The sequence below is a fragment of the Fukomys damarensis genome, unplaced genomic scaffold, assembly GCF_012274545.1.
Source record: "Fukomys damarensis isolate Sample0158 unplaced genomic scaffold, DMR_v1.0_HiC HiC_scaffold_32, whole genome shotgun sequence".
In the NCBI taxonomy this organism is placed as follows: Eukaryota; Metazoa; Chordata; class Mammalia; order Rodentia; family Bathyergidae; genus Fukomys; species Fukomys damarensis.
Genome location: NW_022900944.1, coordinates 3574607 through 3585640, shown reverse-complemented (window position 1 = coordinate 3585640; position 11034 = coordinate 3574607). Strand labels below are relative to the sequence as shown.

General features: G+C 37.4%; 1 pseudogene; it reads right to left on the bottom strand.

The window, feature by feature from the left end:
- Positions 1–324: 324 nt before the first annotated feature.
- LOC104875940 lies at positions 325–1039 on the bottom strand (annotated as a pseudogene).
- Positions 1040–11034: the final 9995 nt, after the last annotated feature.

Genomic DNA, 11034 nt, shown 5'->3' with positions numbered 1-11034 from the left:
TTGAGTTTCTTGGTACTTTTTAAGTATACAGTACAGTTACATTCATCATTGGGATCTTGTGCCTTTCCATGACAGGTCTTGGTTCTCATTTTTTGGGGGGGGATACCTTTTACAGTTTCATTCTTTCAGTTCATTCTCTGTCCTTTGAAATCACTAGCTCCAAGAAAGATATCTACGTTCTTCTCTAGACTCTAAATCAGTTTCTTAACTGTGGCTGCTCATTTGAGTTATGTAAGGCCATTTACAACTATTATTTTTATTTTCAATTTTGGAGCAGACATTTTTTATTAACTCACCAGAGTATAAAAATACCATGGTAGATAATCAGTTCATCCTTCTAATAAGCCTATTGACATGGTCTTCCCTATTTTCAGCATCTTCACTTACCACAAAATACGCAGGTCTTTTTCTCTATTCCACCTTGTGGACAAGTTACTCTAATTTGAAGGGCCACAGGAAATTAACTCTTTAACGCATTTTCCAAAGGTATAGATCTCAAGAATCAGATCTCCCATGTAGAGGGTGCCATATTTACCCAGAGACTGAGCAATTGCATCAGGCAACTCACTTTGATTTTGCCATAACCACACTTACAGATTATTTCATTTACCAACTTTAGGTTTGTGTTATCCCATGCAGCATACAGTTCCACAATCCTCAGCCTGTTAACTGAAGCCTTATTAAGCTTAACAAGGGTACCCCTGAAGGAGGTACAGGTGAAGAAGCTGTATCAGCTTGTAGACCTTTGGGCTCACACCACTGCTATCCCAGTCCTGAAGACAGATGGCAATTTGGGTTCTGTGGGTACATATAAGTTTCCAGCTTTTCTTGTCATCTTAGCCACTCAATGCTCAGTTCTGCACATCTGTCTGTATTCCCTGCGCTAGTGCCTGTCTTTTTCTTTGATGAGCTTCCTCCTTGCCTTTCAAAGCATCTTTTGGGCAAACTTCTTTCTCAGGTGCTTTACCTTTGGCTCTGTGGAATATCTTCACTTTTTCTGAAGGGTTTCTGGCACAGCAGGAACCTTTTTCTCTTTGGCACCCTTGTGGCTCCAGCTGGAAAAGAGAACAATTCTTTTTAAAGGTCCTAAAAACACACAGACACAGGGACTCTTACCTAGACTTACTGAATAAAGATTGAGGGATAGGGCCTTTATGTTAGTATGGAAACAAAACTCTGAGTTATTGTAGTGATGACTGTAAACCCTAGTCTAAATCATAATGTCACTATGATTGAAGTTCATAGATTGTTTGATTGGCATATAAAAACTAACATAAACCAGGGGAAAATTAAATTGATGAAATGTAGAAAGGATATATAGTATTTAAAACAATATCCGCAAGCTTTACGACAAGATCCCCAAGGCAAAACAAACAACAAAAATCTCTGAATGTGAAAAATCCCAAAATGTAGAGTGAACCACACTTTGAAAAGAGCCCAGAATGGGTAGCATTGGAGAGGTTAACTGGATACAATAAAGGGCTGAAAATCTGCATGTTCTTTTCTAATTCAAAATATCTACTTAGAGTTCCCATTTCTGAATGAGAAACTAGCAATAATACAGCTATGGATGCTAAATTCAAGGAAGCAGCTAAAGAAGTATATTTATTTATTGGTGTAACTTGAAATATTAACTCCTTGGAAACTCCAGGTATCTATTGAGTCAGAAATGGAAAAGTGCTCTCAGATAACAGCCTACCCTCCTGGGAGCCTCGGGATCATGTCTGGTCCCCAGATCAAGGATAAGGCCCTGCTCCGGGCCCAAGGGCCAGCCTCTTAAGTACTCACTTGGCAGACATCCTGCAGAAAGTGTTAGGGCTAAGTTACCCATCTCAGAGCTCTCTATTGGACATGTTAAAAAAGGAGAAAAAGAAAGAATAACTCAAAGCACAGATTGTATACAATCCAATGTACATTTGAAAAGATGTACCAGTGAGTATTCACGTACTGGGTCAGAGTTTCATTCTGTGAGATTCAAAAGAAGAAAGAGTTGAGAATCCAGCTATTGTTTTTAGTGATAGCCTATAGAGAAAGGCGGTTGGTTCACTGGGCATTCCTTCTGAAGATTGTGATTTTATGAGAATTGAAAGTTTCAGATGTCAGTAACTCATGTCACACTGGGTTAAGACAATTGTCAACAGTCATTTCAAAGTCCTTTCGTGCTGTTATTTGTAGAGAATAAACCTGATATAGGCTGCTGCTCAGACAGACTCCCCTTTTCTTAATCACAGCGGTAAAATCTATTGTCAATACACCGATGATAAAAGGAGAAACCTGAAAAGAACGCAGTCTTTCTCTCAAACCGGCTGACTGATTTGTATCTATCTTCCGACTAAGATTGCCCAAATAAATATGATTATTAGCTTAAAGTATTATTGCACTTTCTCAGAGAACAATTCTAAATTGTTCATTTCAACAGTAAAGGCCTTCCTAGATCACATATCTTGACCAATTTAGTTTTTATTTTTTGGTTCTTTTTAAATTTTTATTTATCTCTTTCATTTTTTTAAGCATAGAAACACCATCATAATTACCAGTTAAGAAAAAAAATTATTCACAAGCTTATCATTTTTGTTTCAAATTAGTACTGTCAAGAAAGAGTACACTTCATATAGTGTAGAAAATAAAATATGTCTTTTCGAAGATTGTTTCTGAAACAAAGTTTACATACTTTTTAGGAAAGATACTGATACTCTGTCATAAGTTTTCATTTTGAGAAATATGAATTTATAAGTCTCCCAGGAGATATTTTATGTGCCCCAACGTTTTGATAAGTTTTAATATTTTTTTCCTCTGTAATTTCTGCTCAATATATCCCTTAAATTGCTGGCTAAAGGCTATTGTTAGGTCAAAAGGGCGTGACTGACCTGTCAGGAGGGATCTCTGGGTCTCTGTGGGCGGTGACTCAGAGCAGGGGTCTGGGGTCCTCCCTGCCAGGGGCGGGGAGGAGGCGGAGGGCTCCGCCCTGGAGAGCAGGGCCGGAGGGTCGGTCCTGGCAGACTGGAGAGACAGGGAGGCTTTAGTTTAGGGTTAGACTGGCGATGAGAACGGAACTTCACACTCAGTCCTGGCCTTTGGTTTGGGCAAAAGTTGTCACTAAAGATCAAAGATCTGGAGAGGTTAAAATATTTCAATTTAGAAAACTCAGACATAAATTTCTGCCAAAAACATGAAGCAATTTTAGTAGACCATCCTGTCTTATATTTCCATTTGAGAAATGAAATAAGATGTGCTATGTGTATCAACTCCTCATAAGGAATGTAGACATTATGTACTAATAAAAAAGAGAAGTGGCTGGGCGTGGTGGCTCACACCTGTAATCCCAGCACTAGGGAGGCTGAGGCAGGAGGAACTGTGAGTTCGTAGTGGCTGGGCGTGGTGGCTCACACCTGTAATCCCAGCACTAGGGAGGCTGAGGCAGGAGGATCACTGTGAGTTCGAGACCAGCCTGGGCTACATAGTGAGTTCCAGGTCAGTCTCAACTACATAGTGAGACCCTGTCTCAAAAAACCAAAACAACAACAACAACAACAACAAAAAAACCCAAAAAACCAAAAAACAACCTCCCCCAAAACCAAAAAGAAAAAAACACAAAACAAAACAAAACAACAGAAACAAAAACACCAAAAAACAAAAAGAAGTGATTATTTCAAAATGCGCTTAATTAAGTGATTCATGTCATAGTTCACTTCAGGAAGAGTGGATGAGGAAAAGAATATACGATGTTATATAGGATAATAATATCTATATAACTTCAAGGAAATGTTTTATATTCAACTCTAAATGCAATTAGGAAATCATGATGTATTACCATAAGTGAGAAACGACTTGGAGCTATTTTGTTATAATTTTGCAATTTTAAAAATTAAACATTATTAGCTGGGTGTGGTGGCGCACACCTGTAATCCCAGCACTCGGGAAGCTGAGGTAGGAGGATCGCTGTGAGTTCGAGACCAGCCTGGGCCACATAGTGAGTTCCAGATCAGTCTCAACTACGTAGTGAGACCCTGTCTCAAAACAACAACAACAAAAGTTAAACATTATTATTATGTATAAATAATAGTATATACAATTGGGGGATCTTTAGTTTCTTGTTTTTTCAGGACATGGACAAAATGAAGTTTATCAGAATATTAAAAATCAATTTACTTAATTTCACTTTTTGTAAAAAATGTTTGCTGACATGAGTCCATCCTGTAATATGAATACTTTCAATATTCCTATGAATTTTCCACATTAAAATAGAAATGTGAAATTACCATATATCCTGTTTTATACTTCATATCAATTATTATATGCATTCATACATTTTAATTTAAAAAGTTCTGTTCAGTTTAAATAAAGAGAAAATATTACATCACTGTCAGCAAGTATCTTTGGGAGGGGACCCCTTTTCTGATTGGAAAAACAAAAGTGAAAAATAAAATTAGAATAAAAACGTAATTTATAAAAATAAACAATTGTCTTCACTAATGCCAGAAAATGAGAGTACTCCGCATGCAGACAATTTTAACAAGAAAGCAGGTGAGTGAGAGTTAAAGTTTGCCAGTTAGAACGCTTAGTTCTTTCCACTCTTAAATTATGTCATTGCATACTTTCTTCTACTAAATAAAACACTATTTAGTAGGGCTAGTTACAGCAAAGTAAGGAAAATATACAAAAATTGAATTCTATCAGGTAGTTATTACTACTGAGTATAAGAATAACAGTAAATTCTTAGGCACAGATTTATGACTACACATGCATGACTGTGAAATAAAAAACATGTAAATACTGCATTGGATAACTTCCTGCAGAGGGGGGAGGATTTGCAGGAACTGCTGATGATCCATACCTGTGATATCCATTTCTATCACAATAGTCCTTCTAGGAGAAAGTACTGTTTCCAGCCTCAAAGGAGGCCGTGCAAACTTTATGAACCTTGTTGGAGGAAAAAAGCGAGAAGCCTACATGGAATAAACAATTTGGTAAGAATATAAAACACAACACCGAGCAGCTGTGTTACCACAGCAGCCCTCAGGATTAGCCCTGGCTCTGAGATCTCAAGCTCGGTGGGTAGAAAAAGGATTTGTCTTAAATGATCATCTTCATCTTCAGCTATCTTATTTTAATAGTGTGTACATAGACACATATCCCATGCCATTCAGAGAAGCAGCAAGAACTATCCCTCACGTCATCCCGCAATGGGGAAATTTTGAGTTCTGTTTCACAGGAGGCTCTGATTGAATATTCTGTGTTTTCTCCCCCACCCCTCTGTTTTTAAACTAGCCCTCACCAGGCACAGGCATAATGTCAAAGCCATTTCTCTTTGAAATGCTGAATGCAGGATAGAAGCAGTTGGATTAAAAAATCAAGCAACAAAACAGATCTTCCCAGGAAGATCTGTCTTATGATTGAGAGGAAAATGAATTCATTTATTTCTTGTAAGCAAATATCTTTCAAATGTCTAATCAGTGCTGTCTTCAGGAGGTAAGTTGAGAAAATAAGGATTTTATTATAAGGAACAAAGATATCACTAGCTATGTATTTTAGGAACAATAGGCATTTGGAAAGATGGGCTCTGAACATTATTACACTATGCCATAAACATTGTATGGGGTAGGAGGAACGTGATTAATTTAAAGCAGAGATGGGAAACAGCAAGATGAATTCAGCATAAGCAGATAAAAATATCTACAATACTGGTATTTTATAGACTATCTTGACAATCTAAATGTCAAGACTAACAAAAAATTTACTTCATGTTGCAGAATGCTGACTCTACTTTCTAAGCAAAATCAAGAAAATATTTGTAGAAACATGAAAAGGAAGAAAACATGAAAAACAACTGGTATATTAGAAGCGTTCTCATGTTGTAAAGTGTCTTCAGACATAACGTGGTTTCAGGTTGATTAGGTGAGCAGAAATCTGCTATTAGTTTATTCTCTGAGATGATAAATACAGATAAAGATGGTGGCAGAGGGATAAAGTCCCCCTAGAGGGAGAAATTCTTTTAAAAATTATCTTAGCTGTTTTGGTGTTTTGTTTGTTTTTGGTACCAGGGCTGGAACTCGGGTCCTTGCAATTGCGAGGCAGGTGGTGATGGCACCAGTGAGATAAATCCTCAGCCACTTTGGTGCCTTGTTTTTCTAAACAATACATTGATCCCCTGGGAGAAAATAGTCATTGAGGAACACAAGGGTAATAACAGTCAGTACTGGTTGTCTTGTACAATAATAAATACAGACATTGTGGAGGAGGCTTTTGTCTGCAATTTGAGCTTCCTCGTTATTTTTAATAATCCACGTGTCTCCACAGTGTCTATAAATTAAAGAATAATGTATTCAACAATGTTCCCATTCTCATTAATTAGAAGAATTTTGCGTTCTTATGGTAATTGTAAAGGTCTAAGTGCATAAAAGACAGTCTTGTGTCCTTTAGGAAGCAGCAGGAAGTGGCTAGCACGGTCATTTCCTTTTTAGAGAATGAAGTAAAGGGTATTGATAGTTTCAATAATTTACTCCGTCTTACCGCTAGTAGCCGAGGGTGCAGCAGCCATGCTTAACCGCTAGGGGACAATTAAACGCACAGTTTATTCTAACGGTAGAAAAAGCACTGGATCGGTGCTTCATCATCCAAACATATCTTCAAAGGTGTTGATTTTGTTTACTGTTGCGTGATGGGCGAGAACTTACCATTGAAAACTGAAGAAAAGTTCCTATTGTGTATTTGTGAACTTGGGGAAAAAAGGAGAAGTAAAGGAGGCTGGACTTTGGGAATGCTTTGGAATTCTGCATTTGCAACAGAAAGGCTGTAGCTTGCTTCTAGGAGCACCAGTGATGACAGGAGCCAAAAACGGTGCAGGATGCAGATACCCTGGTGGTGTCTCTGCCAGCTGCGGTCTGGGTCTGATGAGTGCAGATGGTGGTCAGCAGTTCTCAAGGGGAAATTCACCCAGGGAAGCGGCCGGCAGGGTGCTCTTCCTACCTTAAGCCTGTGGGGCAGGCAGGGTTTGAAGGAATGGCTGAGGCGGTCGGTGTGGTTGGTGGGCCATCCGGAGAGCCGAGTCATTCTTAACTGCAGACCTTCCTCCACTGTGGCGTGCCTGGAAATGAGAAATGGGGTCGTCTATTTAATTGCTAGGGTGTCAGGGATGAAGGGAGCAAAAGCATCTAGCAGTAGTTCAGTTAAAGCGAAGGAGCCTGGCAAAGTGCCAGGAAAAATGAATATTTCACTTGACTCTAACACATTTAATTTGTCTTTCAACTACTACACAAGGATAATCATTTCAGACAATAGAACATTCAGTTTCAGTCTCTGATTAGGCCTTACCACTGGATCCCGCCCCCCACCTCCTAGGGTTAACAAGAATCAGTCATAGCAGTAATTTCCTATGAAAAAGAAATCCTAGCAGGCTCACGTCTGGGTCGGTGGAGCTGATGGATAGCTTCTTTTTGTATGGAGCCAAATCATTTTTTGTAGGAATCAGCTTTCAAGTGTATAAATTACAGTTTGGAAATTATTTCTCCCAATATTGCTTTCAGTCAGTCTTTTTAAAAACATTAATTAGCTGAATAAATGCTTCAAGGAACAAAAAGTGTTTCTGCAAAATAATACCATAATTTGTATCGAAACTGTGATTGAATGCTGGGAAGAAATAAAAGAAACAAAAAGATCACAAAGTTATAGCTATTCAAATTAAGGGATAAAAATATACTTTCTTCTGTTTGATCTACTATATCTAATTTTCCATCCCACGTTCCCTTTCTATTCCTCTACCTTTTCTCAATGGAGACAGTGTCTCCTCTGTTTATTTGTCACAAAGATTTCAGTTGTCTTGCAGTTTAGATTCCATGCTGACAGCCTAAGAAAAAACCTTCAGTTGCTGAGAAAAATGTCAACATTGACAAAAAGTAGGCCTTTCCCCATGATCCTGGTTTTGATCAACATTAAGGTTACAGTTAAGCCTCTTCATTATAGGCCAACAGATTTTTATTTCTGGGATATTTATACTTTGACTATTTTTACTTTTATCATGTATTTGTAAGAGCAAAAATTCTGTTGGGTGGATGCAAGGGGAATGTCAAGATGCAGGGAAATATGTAAATATGCTTAAGTAGGCTAAGAAAAGTGCTCTTTGCTTCACAATGAAGGAAAATTTACTAATATTTTGTATCATGAATGCACTTTAATGTTAACAGACATATTCTTGTGTTGTTTTGCTATGGCAACAGAGTCACAATATATGCAAATACATCAGTTAACAGGTGCTATGAGGAAATACTAGGCTTGGAATTCCATGCTTTTGGTCTGGATTCGGGTTGGTCACTTACTACTGGTTAGGTATTGTTGGAGGGAGCTGCCGGCTCCATTTTGGCGGGTACTGTAGTTTATAACTTAGAAGATTGTGTGAGCATGTGTGTATATTAAATATCATCACGAGTTTTAAACATGTGATAGTTGAATCCATGCTCAGGCATCTATACACTTAAAAACAAAGCAAAACACATTTCCCAAGTCAAATAAGAACACATGAAGAATATGTGTGACTTTCAGTGTGGAAATGATTTCTTTTTTTGGTTTTTTGAGACAGAGTCTCGCAAGACTGACCTGGAACTCACTATGTAGCCTAGGCTGATCTCGAACTCACAGCGATCCTCCTGCCTCAGGCTCCCGAGTGCTGGGATTACAGGTGTGCACCACCACACCTGGCTGAAAAGGTAAAGTTTTAAAATGCAGCTCTTGGAGATTTTCTTGCAAGTTCAGTGGCAATGATGTATGTAAGAGTAATACAGGAGTGCTGAAAATTATTAAGAACTGATATTATTCCCACTTAAAATCACTGTCTGTGCCTACAAGAAGGAAAGAAAACGGTTTTCCTCAAACGTCTATGATAACACTATTCAGGAACATCTGACCTGAACTGACCTTTTCTTGGTTTCCTCTTGTAGGAAATTATACTTAAGATTCTTTACAGAAGGAAATCCCAATTTTAAGTCTTGCTTAAAAAATTTATCAAAAATTTTGATAAAACTATCACTTCTTCTTTTAGTATTTATTACGTTGTTTTATATAAATTATATTCATATGCCTGGCGATTATATCAGACTCTGGATTGTATTCTCTATAGACTTGAATGGAAGGAAGGAAGGAAACAGAGAAAGAAGGAACAAAGGGAGGGAGGAAGGAAGGTGCCTCTGCCGTATTAATTCACTAAACATTCAGGGACTATCTCTTCTGTGTCAGCTTTTGGGTAGGTAAAAGTTACAAGAGAAAATTACTTTGATTTCAGAGAATCTAGCAGAATATACATACAGGTAACTGAAGTAGGAGGCAGGTAGTTTAAGTACTGGCAAAGAAAATATAGAGTATGTTTAGAGGTGATATTAGAGACAATTATGTTTCAAGTTTACTTGGCCATCTTTTCCTTAAAATCCCTTTATGTTTGTTTTCTTGATTACTGGCACTGTCACATGCTTGATCAAGCAAAAATCTTGGTAATTAAGCTGTGCTGTTTCTAACTCACTCAACATCTGATAAGTCTGAAAGCCATTTATATATATAAAGCATCTGCTATATATCTCCTGGATGTCCCGTGAATATCTCAAGCTCAAGTTGGATATGTGAGTCTGCAGCTGTGCTGTTAACAGAAACCCAACATAAACCCTGTGAATAATTTCAAAATTTCTACTGGGAACATTTATGTGCAGGTTTTGGTGTGGAATTGCTTCTATTTCTCTGGAATAAATACTCAGGAGTACAACTGTTGGGCCACATGGCAACTGTATACTTGGTTGTTAAAGAAACTGCTACATATTTTCAATCACTAGGCCATTTTGTCTCGCCAGCAGCAACGTGTGAGAGTTTCAGCAGGTTGATGCCTTGGTATGGGCTGTCCTTCTGAGGAGGCTGTGTGAGTGTACTTAGTGACATCTCATCGTAGATTTAAGTGCATGTTCTTATTGGCTCATGATATCAAGAGTCATTTGTGTATTTCCTGGCCATCACACATCTACTGTGATTTGATTGTGTGTTAAACTTTTAGCCCACTTTTGAGTGAGATTGTGTTTTTCAGTTTTGAGAGTTCTTTAAAAGTTCTGCATAAAGTCCTTTGTGGGATAGGAGCTTTTCAAATAATGTCACCCAGTCTGTAACTTGTCTTTCCATTCTTCTTATAGTGTATTTCACAGAGCCCCAGATTTACATCTTGATGAGGTTTTTTAATTTGTTCTTTAATAGGTTGTACTTTTGATACAATGTCTAATACTGTAACTTGTTACCTACTCTCAGGTCAGGAATATTTCTCTCCGGTTTCTTCTAAAATGTGTAGCTTTATGTATTTACACTTACATTTTGGATCCACTGTGAGTTAATTTTTGTATTAGGTATGAAGTTTAAATTGTAATTAATTTTTCTGCATAAGGGTGATTAACAGCTTCAAAAACACTTAAAATACCATATTGAATTGCCTTTGTGCTAGAAGGGAGGGAAGAGGCATAAGAAAAAAAATAACAACCAAGATATAGCATGTACAGGTACAAATTCCCTATGATGAGTGGGATCATAATGTATACCTAAATTGTGCCAAGAAATTCAATAAAAAAAAACCAGTTGGCAATATTTTATATGAATCTCTTTCTGGACTCTATTTTTGTATTAGTTTATGTGTCAAGTCCTTAACTAATAACACATTGTCTTGGACAAATGTAGTTGTATCTTAAGTCTTAAAATATGATAGTATGAATATTTCAACTGTACTCTTTATTTTTCAGAATTGTTCGGACTCCTCTTACTTTCCTTTGAAGATAAACTTTAGAATTATTTTATGTACAATATTTATAAAATTTCTGATAGGAGTTTTACTGGAATTCTGTTAACCACATAAATCAATTTAGAGAGCAACTAGAGTATATTTTGACTCTTTTATAGGCAATATATGCCATTGTACTTGTTTAGGCTTTTCATGTTTTTTCAGCAGCATTTTATAGCTGGCAGCACATAGATTCTATATATACTTTTTTTGCGGGGGGAGTGGATAACACAGGGTATTACTAT